Genomic DNA, 26932 nt, shown 5'->3' with positions numbered 1-26932 from the left:
CCGTGCACCTTTCGGAGGGCTCTACCCCGGCAATCTGCTGACCTGGAAGCGTATTTGTTCTATGCAAATAAGGTCAGCCATGCATTATGTACGAGAAGAAATGGTGAGTGGAGGAGAAGGAACTTATAAAGGAGAGGCTCAGCGTCGCTTCAGTCACTGCGTTGTGATGGTTGTGAAGGATACGGACAGCCAATTCGTCAAACGGGTCAAATTAAATGCCGATGTGGCGAATACATCAGGGACTTTCAATGATAGGCCTTGGAGCTGATGAACACATCAGGCACTCTCGGTAATTACCGGGCCATCGGACAAATCTATTAGCACCGCGGCTTGTTTTTCGCGCGCCGTGTTGACACTAAGAGCCGTGCCGTCTTATCTCGCACCGCCGCCATAATTACACGCTGGGGTTTCACGGCAGAGTTTCTCACGCGCCCGGCGTGTCCCAGAATGACGTCGCGCCACAGCCGTCAGACGGTCGGCTAGCCACCTCATCCTAAGAGGACAGAGGACAGGGCTGCTTCCAACGAATACACATGTTGTGACATGCAGGCCTGCTTTAAGGTCGGGTGCGGCCGCCGTTTCTGTCCCAGTCTAGATAATAAAGTACAGGCCTACCCCGGGCAATCCATGTTCAACTTGTTGGTACCGGCTGTGATTAAGTTACCTAGGTCTTTGTATAACACGGGCACTCGGAAAACCTGTTACGAGTAATGTTTGCACTACGCACTAGGCGTAACAAATGAAGTAAAACCTGAGGCGAAAATCCTGATGGCTTTGAACATTGGTGTTTGCTTACTGCTGCAGTTTGGCAAGTCAGAATAATTCGTTTTCGGTGGAATCCTGTTGGATTTGTCAACCAATCACAATGGACGATGATAACGCGTAGTGCAGCATGTTTATAAACAAACCCTACGTACTGTGCCATTACCTCTGTTGTGCCTGAAAGCATATGAACAAAACCCGTTTTCTTTGACCTTTGCTTATAGCTGCTTGCGTCGGGAGTGTCAGGTCACCCTGCTTAGATGAAAAGCCGGGAGTTTTCGGCACTGTCTCACGTTGCCGGCACAGAATCAGCGCATTAGCCGCCGTGGCGCTAGTACATTTATCTATCTGTACGCACTGCTGCCGCGCGAAAGCCAAGCCGTGTATCCGAGCCGAGCGAAATGCATTATAAATGGGCCATAGCTGCCAGGCCGTTCGCTGAGAGTCTGCACTTCATCGGCCCATGAAGGGCTGTCATGGCAAGTGCTTTTTTCAAAGCTTTGATGAAATTGTCGATATATTTCGAGAATTCCACTGCCTTTTGTCAAACTGAAGGCTTCGAAGCCTTAAATGGAAGTGTACTCCTATCCCCGTAAAACTTGCTTAAAGGGAGCTGTATACGTCTGTATGGGATTTTGAAGAATGGCTTTAAAGAATGGCTTAAGTCGGGCTGATCCGGAAAGCTGTCTTGGCATTATGAAAAACATGGTCTGCTGCTTGATATAGCGTGATGATTCTGATCATGTACTGTGGTTCTCTTCTGCAGTCAGGAGTCGCGATATTGGCTAGATGGGGTCATGTGCGGGGGCCAGAATAGGTCATGCTAAGAATTCCTTGCACAAAGAGTACAGTGTCTCTGGTAGTTGTTTTGGCGTATGCTTTAAATGCATATAATATTCTTGGTAAGCAAGCATATTGGACAGCGTTACAAGTATCATTCTGCTAGGGAGGGAAGTTTTCCGTGTGCCTGCGCGGACGTCCGGAGACTCAGACGACGACAGTGTTCCACATGCTGACTGGACACCGTCCCTCGTGTCCTTCTCACGTCCTTCCGTCAACGGCGGCCTCAGTCTCCGGCGAGCGGGGGGGGGGGGGGTTACGTGGCGCGGTGGAGTGCAAGGTCAAACTGAATGAGGGCTGTCCCGCTTACTGACGAACCGCTTCTGGGAATGGCGCAGGAGGCAGGCACGACTCCACACAGCTCCCCTGCACTGAGCCACAGCGCTGCCGCACCGACCGCCGGCGTTCGTCGGTGCGGTCGGTGGGCTCGCCGTGAACGAGTACACTAACTTCGCCAGACTGTAATTAAAAAAGTTACCGTGCAATTTGTTTGGCTATTGTTTTATTGCGCGTCTAGTTCCCTGGTTGGCAGATAAATCAAAAATTATACTATTGGAGCGCATGGTTTGACGAGATCTAAGCAAAATAGGTGGGTATGGCACATTCCACCCTCCCCCATTGCGCTGCTTAGTGTCTTCTAGACGAGGGAAGCCAGTACTATCAACTGAATGAATTTCTTCAGTTTCGTGACTGAACTCTGATGCCTCAGGGCGCTTTGCGTCAACACTTCCCGATTGTCGCAACTGACCACTTACGATGCCCACGACGACGACGCCGAGCCAGCGGGCATGCGTCCGCTAACGTGGACCTCCTTCTGTCCCATCCCCCGGCGGTGGGGGTGTGGCCGCTGCAATGTTTGCATATCTGAACTGGGCTCATTAGGCATGCCTGACCGGCAGGAGGCCTTGGGTTCGGCGGCGACGGGCCACGGTCCATGAACGCGCCGGAGCCGTGCTGGCTGGCGCTCAAGGCCAGCGGCGGCCGTCTCCGGGCACGGACTGCGGACAGTGGTCAGGCTGCTGGGCGGCGGGCGCAGAGACGGCGGCCGGCGGCTGCTGACCCTCCTGCTCACCTGACCTGGCCTGACCCGCGGCGGAGCTGAGGTCGGGCCGTGGCTGAGGTCAGGCCTCGGGCTGCCACCTCTGATACGCGGCGGGACACAGCCGGTCTTGGGATGGTCGGACAGAGAGCGAACCGGGCCAGGGCGGCGGGACCGCGAGCCCCGGCAGGCACAACTGACGGAGTGTGCCATGCGTGTAGACCGAAATGACGAGCGCGGACGAGGATGACTGCAGTGGGAGCGAAGGCAGGGCTGGGCGGGGGCGTCGGTGCTCGGAAAGGTTTCTCTTCATCACTTGAGCGGCGCTGACTTATGCGGCCATTACTGTCACAGTCTCTCACTTTCCCACACCTATTGCAGCGGAGAAATCCAAACCCCGATGGGTGCGTTTGAATACAGAGAGGGGTGAAGCGTGCGACTCTGGCCCGCTGAAGAGAGGCGTTGGGCTAGTCGATTAGGGCCACCTTGTCTGTCGGCGCTGGCACGCCTTTTGACGCCGCTGAACCACGAGGTTATCGGGTCGTGAGCGCTGGTGTTCAATTTGGGCGTCGGGCCTTCAGCAAGGCCTTCAAAGCGGTCCAAGCGCTGAGTCGGTGTGTGAAGGTGTTTTGTTACTCCCGGTAGGAAATGTTTTTATTTGTTCGTGAACAATAACCTGTGAAATGGATGGGGTGACCTAGAATTAAGGCATGCGATGTTTTTGTGCCGGACGGGGTTAGAGCCATGGGGATAGTTGCAGTAATCAGGTCGCTGCGACGGGGCGTTTTTCAGCGCCGTGAAACATGCTGTGATGCAGCTCTCACGTACTTTTAACGTCGTTAACTGCACAATTCCGGTGCCGTTGACACCACTTGATGCACGTCATTATAGACATGCGCTGTAATTATATCCGAAATGACCATGGACATTATTCTTAATTGTTATACAGCATCACGTATCACCTACTCAAGAACCAGAAATGTGCGGTTGCAATTACGATTCCAGCTCCTTTTTTACCGGTGCGTGACACGTTGTGACTACAAAGCTCATGAAAACCATTTTATGCCTTGGGCTTTGTCCAGCATGCAACGTGCACCTCGTGCAAATGTGCAAAATGTGCAATTGTGCTATGTGGTACAAAGGATGGATACTGGATCTCAAGACGGTGCTTTACAACCTTGGCATCATCGTAGCATTCATCAAGATAAATACATGAACGCTGTGGTTCCATTATTTACTTAGCTTCTCGCGGCGTGACGTTCTTAAGTAGTCGTTTCTAAATCTCTTCCCTATCGACACGTTCGAAATGACAGTCAACATGGCTGATCCGCTTCACGTTTCATTCGCATAAGGTTCCGCTCTGCCCGCACAACCGTCGAAATGTCAGGTCGGGGAGGGATCCGTGTCCGCGGCTGCCCCAGCTCATCAGCCCGTCCCAGCCCGTCGCCTGGGTCGCTTCCTCAGCCCGCGCCCGATGACGCACGGACCCGTCCTGGTCACCTGGGGTCGGGCGCGGACGCTCGTCCCTGTCGGATGTGGACGTTTATCCTTGCTGGACGTGGACGTTTGTCCCCGTCGGATGTGAGCGTTCGTCCCTGTCACACGTTTGTCCTCGCCGGACGTGGACTTTTGTTTTTGCTGAACGTGGACGTTCGTCCTTGTTGGACGTGGGCGTTCGCCCCTGTCGGATGCGGACGTTCGTCTATGTCGGACGCGGATGTTTTTCTCTGTTGGACATGGACGTTTACTCCTGTCGGACGTGGACGTTGTTTGTCCCTGTTGGATGTGGACGTTCGTCCCCATCGGACGTGAGCCTTCGCTCCTGCTGGACGCGGACGTTCGTCCACGTCGGGCGTGGATGTTTTCCCTGTTGGACGTGGACGTTCATCCCTGCTGGACGTGGACGTTCGTCCCTATCGGACATGGACGTTTGTCCTTGTCGGACGTGAACGTTTGTCCTTGTTGAACGTTTATGTTCGTGCCTGTTGGACGTGGACTTTCGTCCCTGTCGGACGTGGACTGTCGTCCCTGTCGGGCGTGGACATTTGTCCCTGTTGAACGTGGACGTTCGTCCTTATCGGACGTGGGCGTTCGCCCCTGTCGGATGCGGACGTTCGTCTATGTCGGACGCGGATGTTTTTCTCTGTTGGACATGGACGTTTACTCCTGTCGGACGTGGACGTTGCTCAGTGTCTGGCCGCCGTCTCTCGTCAGTGACGGCGTGCCTTCCGTTCGCGCTGTCGGGGGCCGGCCAGCCTCGTGATGGCTCTTGGGCGCCCGTTTACGACCGTCCTCGGACACGGGACGTCACCTGCGCCGGGGCCGGCCTCCTGCCGCCTGGCGGGACGCCACCGGCGCGCCGGACGGCATTAGCCGAGACCGTCGCCTGCTGAATGAACCCGATTAGCCGCGTGACACGCCGGCCCAATTGGCGGGTTTGCCGTGTGGCGGCATCCACCGCGGCGTCGTGTCCGTCTGCCGCACGCCATTCAGAGGAGGTGCCAACCGTGGGAGTGGGACGTCGGCGACGAAGGAATTTATGGCCGGCGGAGGACAATCGACTGGTCTTATCGCCATAGGGAGTCAAAACTGAGATGGGACTCGCCCAGCTGGGGCTCGTCATAGTGGGTTATACACTGAGATGGGACTCGCTCGGCTGGGGCTCGTCATAGCGGGTTATACACTGAGATGGGACTCGCTCGGTTGGGACTCGTCATAGTGGGTTATACACTGAGATGGGACTCGCTCGGCAGGGGCTGGGAAACCTTTGGAAAGTGTTGTAGCGTGGGTGAGTTTGGGAACTGTACGAGGCGTTTCGTCTTCAGGTGGCTATGAGGCAATGCCGAAGGGCGTGCCTGTGGAGGCCATCTTGTGTTGAACTTCTGCCTGCTTTGGCTGCTTCGTTTGGTGCTTCAGCTGATCTAGAATCGAGGACTAAGCCCGTTTTTAGCGTGCACAGCTCTGATTATAAATTTCCAGGGCCCGTTCATGCACTTAAAACGATGTGGCCTCTTCGCACGCTGCGTAAATGCTTGCGCGTCACGCTGCGTTTATGCCACACCTCTCAATAAACTTTTATGCGTGACACGTCGGTAACGGAAATGCCAGTGAAACATATGTGAAGGAATTTCGTCCAGTCACGTCTTAACATGCATTGTGGCCGTGGTCTCCCGGATGCCTTCGGCGATACATCACTGAGGCTCTTGGTCCCGATTCGGTCCGGAAATTCCACGCCGACACGCGCGTATGTCGGAAGATTCCTCTCCCGTTAATCAGCGGGCTCCGTCTAATAGTGCGCATGCGCGTGCCCAACGCCGGAGCGCGTGTGTTCGAAGATTCTTCTCCTGTTAATCAGCGGGCTCCGCTGAATAGTGCGCATGCGCGTGCCCGACGCCGGGATATGAGGTGTCACACAAGGTTATCGCATTTCTCCTGTGTGGAGACAACACTGGACCGATGAAGACCGTCCTAAATACTGATTGTGAACATTCAGGCAATGTCAGATGCGTACTTCGGCTATGATGCAGGAGATTATATTACCGAATCTCACCATTGGCTGCTCTTATTAAAGCAAGGGATGGTACTCAAGCCAAACGAATGTCTGCTCTCGAAGCAGATCCTGCCCGTCACTGCTGTATGCACGCCTGCAGAGATTGCCCACAGGATAACCGACGTTAAAATCACCGGGATAATTGGCGATGCTCTCTCCTGTAGCTGTCAAACACTGTCGTTGTACCGTCTTTCCGAGATAAAAACGCTAAGCCCGGCTATGGAGGCCATCGAGGAATAATCTATGCTCAGTGCCTTCACTTGAGCTTGACACCAAAATTCAACAGCGCTTTTGCGCCGGCTTAGACCACCTCTCACCACAGATGGCCTGTGGGAGATGGCTGTACGGCGTGGCTTCACGCCGCGCTCCAGTCACAGGCGGTCTGCTGTGAGAGTGCAGTTTGCGGCCGGCAGTCTGAACGGCGCTGCACACACACACACATACGCCCGCGGGCCGTCACGACTCTGACCCCGATCCCATGCACAACAGATGGGCAGCGGCCCTGCAGAATGACATGAGAATCCCCCTCTCTCGCTCTGCGTCGAAGAATGGCCACTCTCATGACGCGCCGCGTGGTTCCGGTCAGGCGGCCGGGCGGCGGGCAGGGCCATGCTAACAGCCATTCTGTGAACCTTCAGGTGACGACCCTCTCCTCTAATTTGCTGAGTGCGGCAGTAACAAAGAGACGCGCAAGAGACAAAGCTCCGCTTTAGAGAGACACGCCCTGCATCTGGCCTTCCACCCGCGGCTGTATCGTACATCGGACAGCTCGAAACTTCCACGCGCCCCGGCCTCGAGCTCAGCAGGGGCCTCACACTCACGGAAGCCGGCATGGGGGTGTTCGAGGCGAGGGCGGGGTTCCCCGAATCTGTTGACGATGACCTGGAAGCTCGGCTCCCATCGAGCGGAGAACGGGGCGGCCAGCAGGCCTTACGGCGGTGCTGCGGGTCTTGGTTGTGGGGGTGACGGTGGCGAAACGGTGGGAAGTGGCCCCGAAATGGAGACCGTGGAGTTATTTGGCCGCCAGATGGCCGTGTAGACTCTTCTGTTCTGTGGTATGGAAGACGAAATTATTACGCCCTTTCTCAGATGGGTATTGGCATCACTTTTGCAGCCCAGTGTGTTTGAGCATCTCAGAATATTCTGGAGAACTAGGAACCTCAGTTCGCATTCGGGCCACGACTCCATTCCATCTGCAGTTTCCTAAGACCCTGCAAAGACGTTCCGTATTAAGTGTGGTTGACTTCGAACCGATTCGGAGTCTTTTCAACCCTGTTTACTAGCGACAAGCGGCACAATGGCTCGCTAATGGGGGTTTTACCGGGACGACGGAGATGAAATTTGGCTGACTACGTTCTCAGTGTGGGAGTGGGTGGAGATTGCTTGCTCAACAACACCACAGTACATGTATTACAGGACTGAAAGCTTAATGCTAATCGCTTTGACTAAGAATGTGCACCTGTGGACGACACCACATCGGAAGAGGATGTCGGTGTTAATGAAGCTAAAATGATTTTGTCACGCCATGAAAGTGACAAAACCAATGCCAGCGTTTCAATGTTGGCAGCATTCGTCAAGCATCCATAAACTTGAAGCGATATTTCGCTCACGCACCCGTGTCTCGCTGTGCTTATCCTTCACTCCTCTGGTGAGCCGAGCCGCCGCGCGGCTCCGGCACCCAGCACTCGGGACCGAAGCTCCGTACTGCGCACCTCCTGCAGCCAGCACTCGGGACCGAAGCTCTGTACCGCGCGCCTCTGCCGCCGAGCACTCGGGACCGAAGCTCCGTACTGCGCACCTCCGGCAGCCAGCACTCGGGACCAAAGCTCCGTACCGCGCGCCTCCGGCAGCTAGTACTCGGTACCGAAGCTCCATACCGCGCGCCTGCGGCACCCAGCACTCGGGACCGGAGCTCCGCACATCTGCGCTTCAGCGCCAGATCGTCGGCCCGTACTTTATAGCAGCGCTGCCTGCACAAACAAGCCCTTCGCGCGGCACCGGCCCCTGCCCATTGTGCAATGACGACTGTTATGATTGACCATTGTTGTCGGGCCGGCATCGGTGTCGCTTCCCGCGGCGTAGGCGACGCCGTCCTCGCACGTGTTCGCCCTCGGCGGGTGCCGCCTGATGGCCGTGTCGGAGGGGCCTTGCCGCAGCCGTCCACAGCGTCGGGTTCGGCGTCGGTGATCGAGTGCCTGCACGATAGCAAGGCGCAGTCACAATTCAGGAGCTTTATAAATCATATAAGAGGCAATGCACGTGTCCCAGCCAAATCAGCATATCCTTTCGTGGATTGCCACATTTGCATGCATTGGACGTTTTGTCACCCTTCTGCCGCACCTGCACTTGGTCAAGCTACCTGGTACCGCAAACGTCACTTCAGCTTCAAAGCACGTGCTCCGGGTATGGCTTTGGCTCTGTTTGAACAGAGAAGCACGAGCACTCGCTAGATACGTTGGAGGCTTTACGCCTGCTGCGGTTTGTACGGTTGGATGAGCCTCAAGTGTGTGCTGTTATCACTGGTTTGTATGCATTGATAGCAGGGAAACCACTCGCCAACGAGGAGACTTGGCTTTGTTCCCTTGACTTGTATCATTTGGACTTGATGAATGCGTCTACCATCCGAATGAGGGACACAAGTTACACAAGTGTCATACAATTCAGAGGTACATGGCCGCTTTAACGGGGACAGGAGGTATCAAAGGAATTCACCACACCATGTCGCCATAATAGACCGGTCATGTGTATAAAACAACAATTTTCAACCACAAAAACCGTGGCCAACCAAGCGAGTGCCATGCCTTGCATTTGCTTCTAGGCTGTATTGCTCTGGACAGAAGCAGCGCAATCACCGAGACAGCGTCATAACTGAAACCGTGTCATCTCCGGAACAGTGTCATAATCAAACCCACGACTTCCGCAGACCCGCCTACCGTTGAGACTGCATGAATGCCAAAATATTGAACACTGGAAGCCATGTCAAGCTTTTTAACGTGTATCGCCCCAAACCACGTAGTGCTATTGTTTGCTCTGCGCGGCTCCAAACCGACGCCAGCTGCCCGAATGTCCTCAGCCCATGGTCGCACGGCATGCTCCATCCATTGACCCCGTGCGACGAGGCGTCGCCCGCTACGACCAGACGGCGCAGCCTTTCACGGCACGAGAGCCGACGAGGGCGCCCCCTCAAGGCCCCGCGCGCTCGCGGAAGCCGTGGGTGCGCCGTCCTCGGCCGCTGCACCCAGCACGACACCCGCTGCATGCCGCGGTCCCGGCGGCGTATTTTACGCCCATTACATTGCCATGGTGTGCCGATGGCCGAGCGCCAAGACCGTGGAACGTCTCATAAATACGTTACGTTTACTGTTCAGGTGCCACTCGTCGTCTACCGGCCGCCCGGCGTGTCAGTTGAAAGGCTGCGCCATGTGCGACGAGGTGGGGAGATCAACCAGTGGATGTGACGCTACCTTGGGCAGTTGAAATGGGCGCGCGCACCCAGAACCTGCCCCGCAGGGGCGCTGCTTGGTGTTTGTGAAGCAACCGTTGCGCATCATGTTTTGCCCGCTGACTAAACTGGAAACCGTGCTCTTTCCCCAGCGTCCTCGCCGCCATTAAGCCTCAGCCAAAACTGCCTTCTCTGCGGACGACCAATAATCGTTAATTATCTTTTATAGAGCCGTACACTAGGATCAAGCTTCGGTATTCGATTTGCTATTCGGCCTTCGTCGCTTTCCTTCGCTCGACTCTCGATATCGGATTTGATGCATTCGTACATCATACTGGGCCGGCGACGGTGGAAGCGAACGCCTCCGCAACCCAAACAGGCGCCGCTGCAGCAGCACCGGTCGGGGGTTGCCTGTGTGGTTTATTGATGCGGCTCTCTCGTGAATGAAATGCGTTTGGCCCAATGTTAGCACACGGTCGGGCGGGGAGTCAATTTAACGCCCAGAAGGTTTTTCCACAGGGATTTTCGAACGGCGCGGCATAGCCGTGGCAAATCTTTCATAGCTGTAGGTGTACCTTGTAAGCGCGTTGACCCATATCAGGGCAAAGTCACGCTGTGGCGGTCATCGAAGGTCATTTCCAAGGAATCGTTTACTCTGAGCGATAACGGAGTGTTAGGCGATGCCATACATCCCTGAGATAGTTTCTTAGGCAATACAATGAATTTAGAATAACAACAAATTCCATTGACCTAGGGTCAAGTATGAAAGTTAGATGGAGGTCAGAACTAGTATTCTTTTTAACTCGATAACTTGCTCTATGGGATAATTTCTGGTGCTCATTTCAAATGCATTTATGACAGATACCGCAACAGATATGTTCCATGGATTTTGAAAGGTCAGAGTAGGTCACTGACCTTAAATTACCTAGGTCAACATTATTGTGGAAACATACCCCCTAGCGTAATCGCTCACGTTTATTTGAATGACAAAATGGGCACACTGACCTTCAAATGGTCAAAACAAGGTCACTGACCTTAAACGAACACCACTGACCTTTCGCTTAAAACATGTATTTAGGCTCGCAGCGGTCCCAAGAGGAGGTTTGGGACGCTTTAGACACCAATCCGAAGGTTTACTTTGTTTGACCTTACTTGACTCAAAGGTCACGACCTAGAAACCTTATATTTTTACACAACTGAGTCCGCATACAGGCTAACCAGCTGTTTGAATTTTCTGTCTTTAGCTTTCTGAGTTTTCGACACCTCAGAGGGGTCATTTTGACCCTTGCCCGAGCAAAGGGTGTTCAACCGGCCACCCGGACCGTGTTAAGGCAAGATTCTCCACCTGCAGCGAACCTTAAGGCACGAGAAATACGCTTGTGTAGATCCATAAGTGTGTGAGTGTGGCAGCCAACCCACAGCGTTCGCCGTCGCCGGCTTGAGGGGCAGCGGTGTCGTCGCGCGCCGGAGCGCCGACCTGCATACACTCGGTCGGTAATTGCATTATTGCCAGCGCCGCCCAGTCGGCGTGACTGGGGACGGCGCGACCTTGGCTTGACCGGTCACGACTGGCCGGTGAGGCGGCCCCGGCCCGCTGAGGTGGCGGTCAGTCCACCGGCTGGGAGGCCGGCCTGGGGTGCGCGCGGCGCGCGGCGGCGCTGCTCAGCGCGCTGCGGTGGCCATTCAGGTGGTGTGAACGGTGCTGAGGGGTCTAACTGCTGCGCGGCGGTGGATACTACAGAGGGCAGGCGAACAGTGCACGGGTCACCAGTTGGCAGTCACCGAAGAAAGAGTGAGCGTAGGCTTGTGCTCGAATTGTGCGTGGTAAAACCAGCACCGCAGGGCTCTCCCGGTCAAATGCGATTCTTGTGAACCGGAGCGCAGTCCATGCAGTTTCACTCCAGCAGCGAGACAGATTGAGTTTGAGCGCCTTGACGTGGTCTGGTCGGTCGCAACATTTTCTAAAAGTGCATATTTTCGCGGACACGGATTGCAGTATCATGCATTTTTTAGTACCAAGAAGTAAAGCTCCTTAAAAGTGGTGTTGTATAGGATTTAAGGCATTTGTCGTTTTCCAGCTGTGGCTATAATGCGACTCTACAGTGTGAGCATGCTATCACTTTCCCTTTAAAATTCACGACGGAACAATGACAACTTTCTGATTTCGAACAAGCTGAGTGATGAGGGCTGAACTGGGCTCAGCTCTCGACGAGTGAGCGTCGCAGCGTCACGGAACAGTGGTAGCCCGCACCTTCTGACGGAAGATAGGACGTGCTGCGGCTTAAACGTACAGCGATTCATGATAAATGCTACACAAATCTGTGCCACAGCAATGCTATTAATATATTCTATGTGTAAAAACTCCACACAAAATTTGAAGTTGCGCGACATTGCTTAAGTCATCGAGAACATTGCTTATTTCAAACTCATCAACTTAGTCGGCTGAACGTGCCTGCGTTGGCCGGACCCACAACTAATCGATTCAAACAATGTGGTAGGAGATCAGTACGCAAAAGCCACGTCCGTGTAACTTCGTCCGCACAATTCTGAGGAAAGAGGAGCTTTCCAATGCATTGGTTCGCCCCTCTGGTAGGAGGTTTCAGACTTGTCTTGCCTGGTTATCTCGTGTTTTGGCATTGCTGATTGTCATCGCGCCTGCCGTCGCCGCGCTCGCCCTGTGCTACACAGCGCGCCCAACCGGGTTAAACACCAAGAAGACAGCCTCTGTTGGAGTTCCGTTCAGACAACTGGAGCCGCGGGAGCCGTGTATGCCCAGCAATCAGCGTTGAAGTCTCACAGGGACTTCAGGTTTTTGTTTCATGGGACAGCGTTACATCGTGTGGTGGAATCTTCCCATGCCGTAACATAAATGGGCGTCTAGAGAGATTTAGGACCGGAAAACGGCGCCGTTTTTGGCGACTAAAGGAGTGCCACTCTCCTGTGTTCGCCTTAGAACTAAGTCCTGGCTTATGCAGTAAAGCGATGCCTGAGGTATGTGGAAGCAGAGTGTGCTGTCACGGGTCGAGCTTTGCACACATTTTGGCGGACTCACCTCACCTTTCTCCCCCCCCCCCCCCCCTCCTCCATGTGTATGGGTTTAAACATGGGTGCATGGCCATTGGGCATGTGCATAGAATGGACATGAAATCCCGAGATGCTCGCCCATTTCTGAAAAGGCTCTGGGATGCCGCTGCGCGCGCAGAGGTACTGAGATGTTTTACCAACCACGTTGATCATTGAACTGGTGCGGGACGCATCCATGTCTGTATGGCGGAAGCGCTCTGGAGATGACGCGTTTTGTGTTGCGCGGGACGGGCAATTATTGCCTTACAGATTGAAAAATGTCTTGTGGATGCTCCAAACGAGTTTCCTCAGTTCAAATGAACTGGCGTATCGCACAGCACTGAGGGTGGGCCTCGGGAAATGCGCATGCTAATCCTCATCATGGTAATCCAGCTTCGCGGGTGTTCCAGGCATGCAGTTGTTGTCATTGTAGGACAGGTGTGAGCACGGGTGTCAGGCTTCGCCGGTATGCCACCATAAATTGCCAGAGCTATTTGCATGCATAATTCATGCACTGCCTGCAAACGCATACCACATAGTGAGCCGCGACTACAAGCATGACGTGTTTGTACAAGCACGATGTTTTCACAGTTACCTTTGAATGTTTTGATTTATTTTGCAGTAGCATGGGATAACGTTATAATTTTAGTGAAGGCTGTGTTATTTAAGCTAGTTTGGTGGTTAGATTTTCCTATAATTTTGCTCGACATTATCCTCTTCCTGACTGGCATCGCTAGTCTTGGATCCGTCCGGGGCTACTTTAGCTTTTAGCCTGCTTACCCGAGAAGACTTTCAGACCACGCTCGAAACGTTACGGCATGATCATCTCACAACGAATTGGAAATTCACTTTAGCAGCCCTTTTTGTCAACCCACAACGTGACAAATATGCACTGCGCAGACGCACTCAAATAGAAAATCGAAGGCAAGTGTACATCCGATCCCGGAAAGAGCGTCCTGATCGACGCTCCAGCCGTGGTGGTCGGATCAGTCGTGCATGATTTGTATGAGTTCATGCATGCTAAACATCTCAGGGGACAGGCGTTCGCATGCCGGAGCGTCTCGGCTGATGCTAGATGACGTCAGCAACAACCGGTCCGACCTGCATCTGACCTCCGGCACTGGCGGGAATCTGGCAGCGCTGCTCTCAGCTGCCAAATGAGCAGCTACCTGTCCAGCATCAGGCCTTCAACAGTCTGTTGTTACTAAAGGCGTTTACAAGGATGGCTGATGAACTATTGATCGTGTCTACTTTGCTTTGCGCGTCTCGTCGTTGGGAGTCGTTGGATTCCGGCCGGCTGGCCAGGGGTCCGGCCTCAGCCGACGCAGCCGCGGCTGCCGCGGACCATTGCCCGCAGTTGGTCAGCACTTTTTGTCGACTCAGCACGTCGAAATCGGACTCCAATCCGCGGGGAAATGAAGTGAGGGAAACGCGACACGATGGAAATCGTCTGGGATGGACAGCTCATCGGACCCCGACCGGCGAAAAACTGCTGGCCGAGGCGGTGCTGCTGACAACAGGGCATTAGGCTTCGTGGCTCCCGAATCAGCTGAGGTCTGGCGTCTTGGACAGGATTTATATGGGAACCAGTAACCAACTAGGTTGATGAACTGGTGAAATTTTAACGGTGTTGTGGTACGATGAGAGGATTACTCTTCATCCTAATCACAAACAGCTTCATGCAAGCGGATGATCTTTTTGGTTGCCAAGCGTGGGAGTGGGTCATGCCAGTGACCTGTCAGATACAGCCGTGCTGTAGGCGCTCCATGGCTGTGTCAAGCGAGGATCGTTTCAGTGATCACGTGGCAAACATGACTTGTGTGCACTAGCACACGGACATAAACTCTTTTCTTGTTAGGAAAATATTATCCGGCTAATCTAAGGATCTGATCGGGCATGATTTGGTTGTGTTCGACACATGATAAAGTAGGCTATCCTAGTCATACGGTCCATCATCTCCAGTCGCAAAATGCCCAGATGCTGCCAGCTTCAGCCCGCCCCGCTGTCCGCGATGACGCGTTCCCTAACCCGTGCGGCAAAAGGGCTCGCGAGTCCGATCTCACCCCGCGGCTTCCCCAGCCGACACGTCGCCCGCCCAACTCGCCTGTCGGCCGCGACGCGCGCAACAGCCGGCCGCGCCCCGAGCGTCACGTGACGCTATCGGCGACCGCTTCTTTCGCCCGGGCCCTATCCCGGACGCCGCTCACAAAAAGGGCTGGGCCCGTCGGGGTGAGCGGGCGGCCGCTGCCGGCGCGGGCCGCCCAATGGAAGCCCAATTCCTCACAGAGGCTCCTATCAAAGGCATGTAAAGAGGATGCCGGTTTTTGTGCGCCGTTCTTATGCGCTGCTCCTAACGGCTCGGCCGTACAAATTGCGGTGATTATGTCAGGGGGGCAGTTTCCAGCGGGGCGGAAAATCTCCGGCTCGCGCGGTGTCTGCTTTCATCGCGGATTCGCAGGGGTGGTCCTGTCGTCGTAATGGCATAGTTCTCAAGGCCGCCACCACCGAGCGGATGCTTCATTATACATCACAGGCAGAGGTCTAATCAACAGCCGATACCAAAGTGTTGTCGGGAGATTTGGAGTGATCTAACGCTCTGATGGTTCGGGAAGGTATCTGGAGCCCGAGACGGAAAACCACATGGTGCACCTGGTGCTCCAAGTCTGCGACGTTGTTTCCTGCTCAAAGCTGTATCTCGCTAAGCTGATATGTATTGTCCCGCTGAATGCCTCCCGGACCTTATATATCGACATCGAGAATAACTATGGGGTCTTATGCGACATGCGTTTGTTGCGTAACTTGATCAGATCTCACTGGTGATTTTCCACTGATGGTTGTCACATTAATGACACTTCTTGTACAGCATGGCTACCTATGTTGTTCTTTCGGATAAAAGCATTTTGGGGCTGAAGGATATGAATATACGAATATCTGCCTGACACGTGGGCGCATGTCACGAAGCGGTAAGCCTTTTAGATAGATTTGATGATTTGTATGTATATTACGCGTACACGATGTGTCAGGTGACAGGTGGTTTGCTGCGACAAAAATGATGAATGTGCCAATTTGGGCATGATAAATGTTAAGTGATAACTTGTGGCCTGTCATGAATTGTTATATGTCAATAATTTGGTGTGTTTAAGAATGATCAGGACTATCTATTCTTCTAATTTTGCCGGAAATTGAACAAGTGTTCGTCTCCCCCCTCCGATATAGGTCTTCCGAACAAGCACTAGCAAGCGAGACTTTGAAAATGAAAGTCCTGACCTTTCGCGTCTTCTCCCTGGACGCCCGTTTTGACATCTGCCGGTTACGCACATGGCAAGGCAAGTTGGACCCTGGTGTTTAAAAAAAGTTTTTTTTTAGATTTGAGCGTTTTTATCTTAAGCAATGAAACATTAACATTGTGAGGTCCTCTGCATTTCCATTTTGTGACCATGGTGAAGCTCAAAATATACAACCCAACTTTTATAAATTTATGAAAGACAGGAAGGCTTGAAAACAGGACGAAAAAGCATTTGATGCTGATTAAGGGGAACACGATAATAAAATAACGTTTTGCCTTTCATCCCAAATCGATACATGTTTGCGTATGCCATAGTGCCATAGATCAGTAGGGTATGTGGGATGCATGACAATGGATATGTAAATGGACGTTTGGAAAGGGCGGCGTCGGTGCGGATACAAATTATAACTCTGAGGTGTTGGCGGTTTGGAATATACTGCAGCGGCGAGCGGTTTATGGCGACTAACGCTGCCCTGTCTTGGCAGCAGGAAGGAAAGTTGGGCATGCCACCGCCTTCAACTATATCTTCACCATCTTAATTTGATGGGCACGTCTTGGCGTGTTGTCGTCGCTGCCATCTCTTCTCGGTATGAATGCGCTTTGAAAGTTAAGTCTGCTCTGGTAGTAAGTCGGTTGCTATCCCGACTTAATAAGCTCCAGATGAAAACACAGCGCCACGTGTGTCTCAGTGAGTCACGTGTTTAACTGCGCGGGCGGTCGCTGGTTGCCTCCGCTGCGCCGTCGAAGTTGCCGAATTGCCCCGGCCTGATGCAGCACAAGTAAGGAGCACCAGCCATCGACACGCGATCCGACAATCTCTGCACCGATCGCTGTCGGCCGCGGCCCGGCGCCCACTGCGTCCGCGTCCATCTTCCTCGTCAGCCGAATCGACTCCAAGTGAGATGGATGGGCGGGTCAGCTTTCTCGCCGGGCCGCCGCAGTCCCACCGGGCAGCTTTCTCGCCGGGCCGCCGCAGTCCCACCGGGCGCCGCAGAGGCGCGTGACCCCTCTGACCTTGGTGGGAACGGATACAAAATGGGAATGTATCGAGCGTTGACAGACCGCGTGGATTATGTCGTCATCGGTAAGCACATTCGCCGGGCGCTGGCTTGCGTAACTGGTGGTCATCAGGATCAGCTAGCAGCGTGGCAGCGAAACGCTTCACATTCGTGAGCGAGTTGTGTGGTTCGACGGTGGGCGCGGTCAATGCCGCCAGCCGTGAACGATACGAATCTCTAGGCTGCTCCGCAGTGCTGAAGGCCTTTGGCTGAATGCCCCGTCAGTGTTTTTACTGCGGCAGGTGGGTAGCGGCAACGGTGGAGGGCACATGGAAGGCCATGGTGAAAGAAAAGAGTGCACGGTCCAATCCACCTTCTAAATACCCGAACAAAAGAGAACGGTGATGATTGAAGGGCCCATTGAGGCAAAGGTCTTAATCACGCGGGTGCCAGCTTGGATGAGGCATCGTTTGTTACCCTTCCCTTGATTTGAACCGAGATTGCACCAAAAGCGGTCTTTATTGCCACATTCCAAAGCAAACACTGCTCATGAGCAAGAGCTTTGCGATTTAGTGGTCATTCTGGAAAGAGACACCAGGAGATGAATAGTCAGAGGTGCTCCATTGGACCCAGGAAAGCAGTCAGAGGTGCTCCATTGGATCCAGGTAAATGGTAAGAGGTGCTTCACTGAACCCAGGTAAATAGTCAGAGGTGCTCGATTGGACTTATTTATGTGTTGACACCTTCCATTTACTCGGAGTCTGGCGCGAAACACCACACCACGGAGCACTGCGGAATGTTTTGCCCTAAATTAGAATACAATACTACCTAGTTCATGGACAGGCGGAACAGCAACTGCTTTGTGTTAACGTGCACGTGTTAAATATATGTTCTGCTTATCTCGGATGCGTGCTGGCTCTTGTCATCTCGTAGAAGAACGAAAGCCTACCGTTGGTCACACCCCTCACGCCTTCTTTCACCTCCCTGATTTCCTGAGGTTGGTACCAAAGTCACCATCCCATTGTTCTAGCCGGTTTTTGCTGTCTTGCATCAGTTTTTGCCACTTTTCCACCATGTTGGTGACGGATCTGTCGGCGCTGTCGTTGTACCCGATCGCTCTTCTGCGTTGACGTATTGCTTCGCAGCACTCGTGCCAGGCGTCTCCTGGCGCTCAAATAACTGTGCCGCTGCGGACATTGGCGCCCCTAGCAAACGAAATCACGTTGGCCACGCTTGGGAACACACACACACGATGACTAGAATATTGCATCATGGAAACCTGGGCAAGAATTGAAGCTGTACGAAATGCAGGTTGGAAAAGAATCGCTTTTATCGCTTTTTGCATAGCCCGATTTGGCCGAAACGGTTGAGAAAATATGGCAAGTTGAAAACCATATCCCGAGTCGCTAACGAATTAAACGTTCGATCGCGGCGGACAAAGACAGCGATGAAGATTCGGTTCACCAAACCGGAACGAAGCAGTGCTCTGATGACAGCTCGTCGTGAGCCGGCCCCTCACCCGTCTCTGCCATGACGAGGGGGCCTCCGCGAGGGGGCCTCAGCGAGGGGGCCTCAGCGAGGCATCCGCCGTTCCGCGCGCTGCGGGGCGTCCCACGCCACTTACGGCGCTGACGGGGCCTCACCGCCGGGGGCGGTGTCCGACCTCGTCCTGCGCGCGGTCACGGCCGACCGTCGTCACGTCACCAAGGCCGCGGCGTGACGGCGGGAGCGGCCGTGACGTGGGCCCGCGGCCGGCGTCACGGCCACACGGCGTCACGGGTCTCCCACGGTGCTGATGACGCACCGCCGAGCCGGTCAGAGGTCACGTGACTGAGTGACGCGCCCACCGGCGCCGACCGAGCCGCGAGGCTGCAGGGTCGGTGTGGCGTGCGTGATCCTCGGGTGACGTCGGGATGTGGGCGGATCACGAGTGCCCGAGATTCCCGGGCGCCGCCGAACACCGCCAGAAATGGCGTCTCAACGTGTAGAGCGAAATGGAAAAGCCAGCCGGGGCTTACGGCCGTGCTCGGCGGTAAGACACCGCTCAGCGATGAGGGAGTTACGCCCTAAATCTTGGTTCAGGGCCAGACGAAGAGCCCTGCACAGGGAGCCAAATCTCGTGACGCTGCCTGGCTACGACTAGGGCTGGCTGGTCCACCGCCGCCACTCTTGCCTCGGAGCTCTGGGCTGCGAGCGGCGAGCGCTCACGGTCGGCGCGCTCAAACTGACCCTTTCGTCGGCTGATGCGGGCGCATCCATCTCCGTCGCGGAGCCTCTCCGCGGGCCGCCATCTCAGCCACGCTGCATATCTAAACAGGCTGCCGTATTGACATGGTCTGTTTGTCCCATTACGGCGGCTCTTGCCGCGTACGACGGTGCGGCCTCAGCCGGCCGCGCTCAAGGTCTGGCCGTCACGTGTCGTCGCGATCAGGGGCGCCGCCAGGTCACGTGGTGTCGAGTGCCGCCGGTCTAACGGGCTGGTCTCCATGCATGGGCTGCGTGTTGGCGGTTAATGAGAGGCGCTCTGCACGACAGACAGCGTGACTGGGCGACAATGGCCGGCCATGGTGCTCCACGGCCGACGACGCCGACGACCGGGCGCAGAGGACGCGTGGGCGGTAGGGCACCGGTAGGGCACGGCCCTTCGGCGTCACGGGGGGGGGGGGGGGCGCGGGCCTTGTGATGCCTCCTGCATTATATCTTTTTGAAATACATTGGGTTCTTATTTGTACACGACTCCACCCAGCCAGGGTGGCGAAATACCTAAGCGCTGGTCCTGCGCCTATGCAATGCCACTTTGGCATGCCAGGTGACCTTGTTGAGATTTTATCGTAGTGACTCCTAGCTTTTTGGTGTCATACTTCGACCGCCAGGCATCTCATAACAAATAACAGAGACGGGCGCAAATAACGTGCCAAACAATGGACGCGCCCTGAAGCCACAAAGTATATGCATGTATATATATATATATATATATATATATATATATATATATATATATGCAAAAGCTACTGTAAATGACAGTGTAATTGATGTGCAACATCTCATCTGGGCTTTAGTAGGACAGGCCCCGAGCTTTCAATATTTAAGCTTCATGAGGATGGTGCACAGGCACCAGTATTGCAGCGAAACTGATACACTACATTTGCCGCTTTAAGCACAGACGAGTCTTGGGATGAGTTATTCTTTATGACTAGGTTGGTCACTTTGGGGTTCCGGTAGAAGATGATGAGCTTAATTCTGTCTTAAGACTTGACAGGCTGGCTAATTCTGTCTTAAGACTTGACAGGCTGGCGGTGTTTGAATACGACGTCTCGGATAAACTTCTAAACAAGGGACACGCCCCGCTTGTTTGACGGTGCTTTGCCTACTGCTAGAATGGGTTGAGTCTTCATGCTGAGGGTCCCTTCGAGAATCTTGAGCGAGCTGTGCATTTTTTTTTTTTGTCCCGAACTGCCGAGATCAGCCGATTGTAAAAATTTTCCTGCGATCGACCCCTACCGAACTTAAGTTTTGTTGTCATTTTATTGATTATTATGTAATAGGAACGCACGGTAACACGGCAGGCGACAACAGGGGTGTAAGAGCAGAGAGGGTGGGGCGGCTGAGCACGCAGAGGCACGTTGAACACAGTGGGCGGACACGATGGGCATCAGGGACAGCACACGAGCACACCACTGAGTGCGATCGTCCCGATACGAACCCTGCCAGCTCTCGAGTGTCCCTGCCAGCTGTTTGCCAGCTGGTGGGGCGCGTCCTAACCAGTTTGCGAGCGTTACCGTGAGACAGTGGGGACGTGTGCAGATCGTGCATCGGCGCTATATATTGAGCTGTCACTGTGACATGAAGCCCAGCACTAGACTGGGCGAGGTGTGCATTGTTTCAATATCTTCAAAAGGGAACGCATATACAATGACGCATTCTCTGCGCATCCGTTCACTCGCCTGTGAGGCGACAGTTGCATATCGCGGGTGCTGAGTGGGTGTCGGTTTAAATAAATCACTGTCGTGACGCGGCCACGCCCGCGGAGAACCGCCCCTGGATCGCAGGAGCGGCTAACGCCGCGCGTTGACATCGCAGCGTGGCTCAGCATTAGCTCAGCGGTTGGCATCAGCCGTGAGTCAGCACTAGCTCAGCGGTTGACATCGCAGCGTGGCCGCATTAGGTCAGCGGCTGACATCAGCCGTGGCTCAACATTAGCTCAGCAGGAGCGGGTAACGCCACGCGTTGACACCGCAGCATAGCTCAGCATTAGCTCAGCGGGAGCGGGTAACGCCACACGTTGACATCGCAGTATGGCCGCATTATTTCGGCGGTTGACAGCAGCCGTGGCTCAGCATTAGCGCAGCGGCTGACATCGCAGCGCGGCCGCATTAGCTCAGCAGTTCGAGCTAGTTTTATTTCCTACTTTTCAGAGCTGGTCTAATAGGCATCCAAAGTGGGATCTTCCGCTTGAAGGTGGGAGTTATTTTGCTTTGCCATGTATAATCCGATAACGATTATGCGATAACAATTATGCGAAACGATAGATGGCTGTCTTAATGACTTTGTGCTAAAATACCTAATTGCGGATGTCTACTGCAAATGCATTAGGCATTGTTTGTGTTCGCTATAAGCACCTGTCTAACTTGAAGCCTTGCAGCGATCACACCACCGAAGCTTCGAGCTTCGCGGTAGCTTTGCGCCGTTCAAGCTCTGATCCTTCAACTCGTCGCTGACTGCGCGGCAGTACGGCATCGTTAGCCGAATTCCGCTTACGTTAGTTTGCTCTCTCTTTTCCAGGACCTGATCCAGCGCCAGTCGACGAAGCGGGTCGGACGCAGTGTTGACCTCTTGGCCGCGCCTGCACTCGACGGCCGCCGGTCAGCTGTCGGCTGTTAGATCCCCTGGGGAGTGCAGCTGCCAGCGGAGCGGCTTCAGCCGGAACGCCTGCTGACGAGGGCGGCGGCGGCGTGCCGCGCCGGGGTCCGTGACGGTCTACGTGGCCCGCCGTGTGGCCGGCTGACGTAGCGGAACTCAGCCGAGAGTGATGCGATGTGTGGTGCCTTGAAGCGGTCTTCAGGCTGGTGTGACACCACCAACTGCTGTTCTCTGGTGATTTTCTGAACGGACTCCGCTGAAAGGTAAGCTTTGGCGTTATCTTGTTGAACACTGCGGCGTTCCGTAAACATTGGGCTGTGGCCGTGGCTTTAGCAATGGTTTGCATGCCATTTTGTAGAAAAAAAGAAAGGCATGCAAGCAGTATCACAATGGGCACTGCGACCCCTGTGACAATGGACTATGTCCGCAACATTCTTTGCTTAACCTTAATAGTTTAACCCTTACATTGTTCGCGTTACAAAAATGCTCCGATGCCATATAAACCTAATTGAAACGATTCTCGGCAAAACGGTGAATCTCAGACTGAAAACAAGTGTCATTTTCGGTTATTTTCGGCAGATGAAAGAGGTCCCTGCATGACGGCGGGCATGCAATGGCTGACCATGGCTGTTAATGTCACCATGTGTCTGTGTGTATTAGAACATCACTGGTGCTGGCTAATAACGCATTTTGGGGAATATGTACTATTACTTAACGAGGCACCAAAGTGATGTCGCTGGTAGATGGTCCGAAGTGATGTACTCCTCGGCTTCGTAGGCGATTCTCCGATCGCAGGGGCCTTTTGAATAGTTGCATTCGCATTAGGGATCAAATGAGGCACGAAATCTGTTGAGGATCATCACTGTTCGCGTAAGCAAATGGCCTTCCATTCCTCATGACTGTTCACGAATTGAACAACAGGCAGTCGACCCCACTGAATATCGGAATTTATTCAGGGAAATGCGAGAGTATTGCTGGGCAGAATTCCCCATTCAAGCATCGCTTTAAACGTTTGAGAGCACGACTGCTAATTGCATATTCAATCAAGGGTGCCATATCACACCGATTAGTTGCAATGTTTACAGCTGTGTGGTGCTTGTCCTGCACGCGAACAAACCCTGGATTGGGAATGCATCACAATTTCGATTTTGGACCACTTTGCGCGATATCTTTTTAATTAATATGAGACTTGTGTGCTCCTCTACGGCCTCTGTCATTACCACCCGCTGTAAGAAGTGTCGATACTAACACCATAGGGCATCCGTGCCAATATACTTGTTACTTGCTTTAGGCACTGTTTTCGGCCAAATCGATTTCGTTCCGACACAGGACAGGCTGCATTGTCAGTCGTTATGCCACGCGGACTGGACCGTGACCCTAAAACCAGCCTGTTTGTGTGCGGGACGTTTGTGTTGCGGCTTGAATCGACCCCGCGTCCCGTCCATTAAGCAGCAAGGCACACGCTGCCGTCCGCCTCCCGCCCCGTCCATTAAGCAGCAAGGCACACGCTGCCGTCCGCCTCCGTCCCGTCCATTAGGCAGCAAGGCACACGCTGCCGTCCGCCTTCCGTCCCGTCCATTAAGCAGCAAGGCACACGCTGCCGTCCGCCTTCCGTCCCGTTCATTAGGCAGCAAGGCACACGCGGCCGTCCGCCTTCCGTCCCGTCCATTAGGCAGCATGGCACACGCCGCCGTCCGCCTTCCGTCCCGTCCATTAGGCAGCATGGCACACGCTGCCGTCCGCCTTCCGTCCCGTCCATTAGGCAACATGGCACACGCTGCCGTCCGCCTTCCGTCCCGTCCATTAGGCAACATGGCACACGCTGCCGTCCGCCTTCCGTCCCAGTCCATTAGGCAGCAAGGCACACGCTGCCGTCCGCCTCCGGTTGGAATGGATGCGGCACAGGCCAGTTTCCCAGGCGGAGCGGGCCGGATTTCAGGGCAGGACAGAGTCCCAAAGCTGGACCAGGCCCAGGGCAGGACCGAGTCCCAGAGCAGTGCTGGGTCCGGAGCAGGGCTAGATCCGAAGCACGACCAAGTCCAGAGCAGGCTTGGGTCCAGAGCGGGATTTTGTCCACAGGAAGACCAGCTTAAGAGAGTATGAGCGCATGCGGAACATGCCTAGGCCCAGAACAGCATCGAACCCCGACCGGGGCCGGGTCCAAGGCGGGACCGGATCCAGGGCGGCGCGCAGTCCACCAGAGCGCGGGGCTTAAGACAGGACCATGCCCATGACAGTGTCGTGTCCAGAGCGGGACATAGGAGGGCTGCGTCTGGAGCAGAATCAGGTCCAGGGAGCACAAACAGAGCTAGATGAAGTCTAGCGCAGGATCTTGTGCTGGGCAGAACCCGTGCAGGTCCCGAGCGGGGACCGTAAGGCCTTTAGAGCGTCATGTCTGTGGAACAGGGCGCACTGGTCAAAATGTTGTACATTTCCGTGTCAGTGGTCATGTGTGCTAAGCAGTGTCTATATTTCCAAAAAATAATGTGAAATGCAAAGCATTCACATGAGCTTAGGCTCCTGAGAACGGAATGAAATAGGCGGGGGGCATTACCAGTCTTAACAATCAGGATCTGATTATGATTTGTATAGCAGCAAAGGGAACAGACATGCATAACTTCAGGTCGTTTATTAAGTGGCCCTGGTGAGCTCCTAAAACAACTCACTTGGCTGTGCTGTACAATGTACCGCGTAAGATGGCAGCGGTGTCAACTCTTATGAGGTCCACGACGAAAGAAGTCGCACGTCTTGGTATCTGCATTAGAAAGTTATGCAATAGGAGGTACATGCCTGATACGTGTACGCATAACTTCTCGTCCATTTCAGTAGTTGCTTGATTGATAGCTGTTGCAGATGGACCATGCTGCACTTAAGTTCATCCATTTGGTTCGTGTCATGGTCGAAGTTAATTTATTGATATATTGTAGCGAATTTTACTCGGTTTTCGTGCTCCGTAATGTGTTCAGCTTCCTGTCGGATGGTGATCTTGGGCCAGTTTTTCTCATACTTAGCGGGAGGAGCTCTGTTGCCAAGTATTTGTTTGTGGAGTTATTTAATGCCTTCGCGTTAACGTCCCACGTGACACGTAGTTTGAAACCCTCACGTTGTCGTAATTGTTTCATATTACCTACTTTTTGCTATGCCTGCCGTGTCCCTGTCCTCACATGTGATCCCATCATCCTGAGGCTACCCGCCTCATCGGTTACCGTTCGTCGCAGCGCGGTGTTCGGCTATTTCGGGCGAAGACCATTTAAGACGACAAGTCTGGTTAGTTCAAGGCAATCGGCATCGGGCTTCTTAGCGACCTAGGCGTCATTCAAGCGTGGCTGCATGCGGTCTTAACCTGCCAAGTCGTCCGAAGTTGTTCAGATATGCAAATCGAAATGGTTCAGCATGAGCTGATGGATTCTCGTGGTGTGCGCGCCGTAACTGTGTAAAGCCTGAAACTAGTGGTTTAGACTTAAAAGGCCTGAAAATGGCCCCGGAATCATAGCTAGTTGTAAATGCTTCACACGATCACAGATGCCATCTGGTGATGTGCGTTATCCAAAACAGGCAATAAGTTTGAAAAATGTATGGCAAGCGGTTATAAAATTGGTTTTTTTTAGTTTCAAAGCGTTTGCAACGTCTCATGCATCGTAGAATGTGAATGGTTTTGGAGCTGCTATGTTGGCCGAAGCTAGCAGAAATATTGGATTAAAATCTTACAGTACCTCATGATGAAAGAGATGATTCAGTATATGTTGTAACATTGACGCTCTCTTTCTTGCTACCTCTTTCCCGAATTTGTTCTCATTCCTATATTTCCCTTGTTTCTGTCTGCCTGTCTGTCTGTCTGTCTGTCTGTCTGTCTGTCTGTCTGTCTGTCTGTCTGTCTGTCTGTCGTCTGTCTGTCTGTCTGTCTGTCTGTCTGTCTGTCTGTCTGTCTGTCTGTCTGTCTGTCTGTCTGTCTGTCTGTCTGTCTGTCTGTCTGTCTGTCTGTCTGTCTGTCTGTCTGTCTGTCTGTCTGTCTGTCTGTCTGTCTGTCTGTCTGTCTGTCTGTCTGTCTGTCTGTCTGTCTGTCTGTCTGTCTGTCTGTCTGTCTGTCTGTCTGTCTGTCTGTCTGTCTGTCTGTCTGTCTGTCTGTCTGTCTGTCTGTCTGTCTGTCTGTCGTCTGTCTGTCTGTCTGTCTGTCTGTCTGTCTGTCTGTCCTGTCTGTCTGTCTGTCTGTCTGTCTGTCTGTCTGTCTGTCTGTCTGTCGTCTGTCCTGTCTGTCTGTCTGTCTGTCTGTCTGTCTGTCTGTCTGTCTGTCTGTCTGTCTGTCTGTCTGTCTGTCTTCTGTCTGTCTGTCTGTCTGTCTGTCTGTCTGTCTGTCTGTCTGTCTGTCTGTCTGTCTGTCTGTCTGTCTGTCTGTCTGTCTGTCTGTCTGTCTGTCTGTCTGTCTGTCTGTCTGTCTGTCTGTCTGTCTGTCTGTCTGTCTGTCTGTCCTGTCTGTCTGTCTGTCTGTCTGTCTGTCTGTCTGTCTGTCTGTCTGTCTGTCTGTCTGTCTGTCTGTCTGTCTGTCTGTCTGTCCTGTCTGTCTGTCGTCTGTCTGTCTGTCTGTCTGTCTGTCTCTGTCGTCTGTCTCTCTCTCGTCTGTCCTCGTCTGTCTCTGTCGTCTCTCTCTGTCTGTCTCTCTCTCTCTCTCTCTCTCTCTCTCTCTCTCTCTCTCTCTCTCTCTCTCTCTCTCTCTCTCTTTCTACCTATCCATATTTACCTATCCTATCCTATACCTATCCTATCCGTCTACCCATATTTTTCATATATCTCTCTTTCTCCGTTCGCCTGTTCCCCACCCTCTCAACCTCCAAGCCACTTCAGCCTCTTCTGACCCGCCTCTTTCTTCCAGCTCGCTGCATCCGACGGTCACTAAATCACGCTCGTCACCCGGCAATCACGGGGATGCCCGCCCCTCCCCCGTCCCCACGCACCCAGCGGCGCCCCTGCGGTCTTGCTCGGCCCGGTCCGCCGGCACCGCTGCAACCATCACACCAATTACCTAAGAGCCCCCGCCGGCTGGCCGCTCCGCTGTAACCTCCAACCCACGGCCTGTGTTCTGACGGCCGGTGCCTCC

The 26932-nt window shown here is 53.8% G+C and overlaps 1 protein-coding gene across 1 annotated transcript in view; it reads left to right on the top strand.

The window, feature by feature from the left end:
• Nucleotides 1–26932, top strand: part of LOC119098431 (apoptosis-stimulating of p53 protein 1) — a 192630-nt gene that overhangs the window by 26419 nt on the left and 139279 nt on the right. The window contains exon 2 of the mRNA XM_037221350.1: nt 21763–22103. The gene's annotated coding sequence lies outside the window, so the exon portion shown is untranslated. The remainder of the gene's footprint in view (nt 1–21762; nt 22104–26932) is intronic.

The sequence above is a fragment of the Pollicipes pollicipes genome, unplaced genomic scaffold (genome assembly GCF_011947565.3).
Source record: "Pollicipes pollicipes isolate AB1234 unplaced genomic scaffold, Ppol_2.1 Scaffold_2555;HRSCAF=2994_pilon_pilon_pilon, whole genome shotgun sequence".
Taxonomy (NCBI): domain Eukaryota; kingdom Metazoa; phylum Arthropoda; class Thecostraca; order Pollicipedomorpha; family Pollicipedidae; genus Pollicipes; species Pollicipes pollicipes.
Note: the sequence above shows the minus strand (reverse complement) of the source record. Positions and strands in the feature narration are given on the sequence as shown.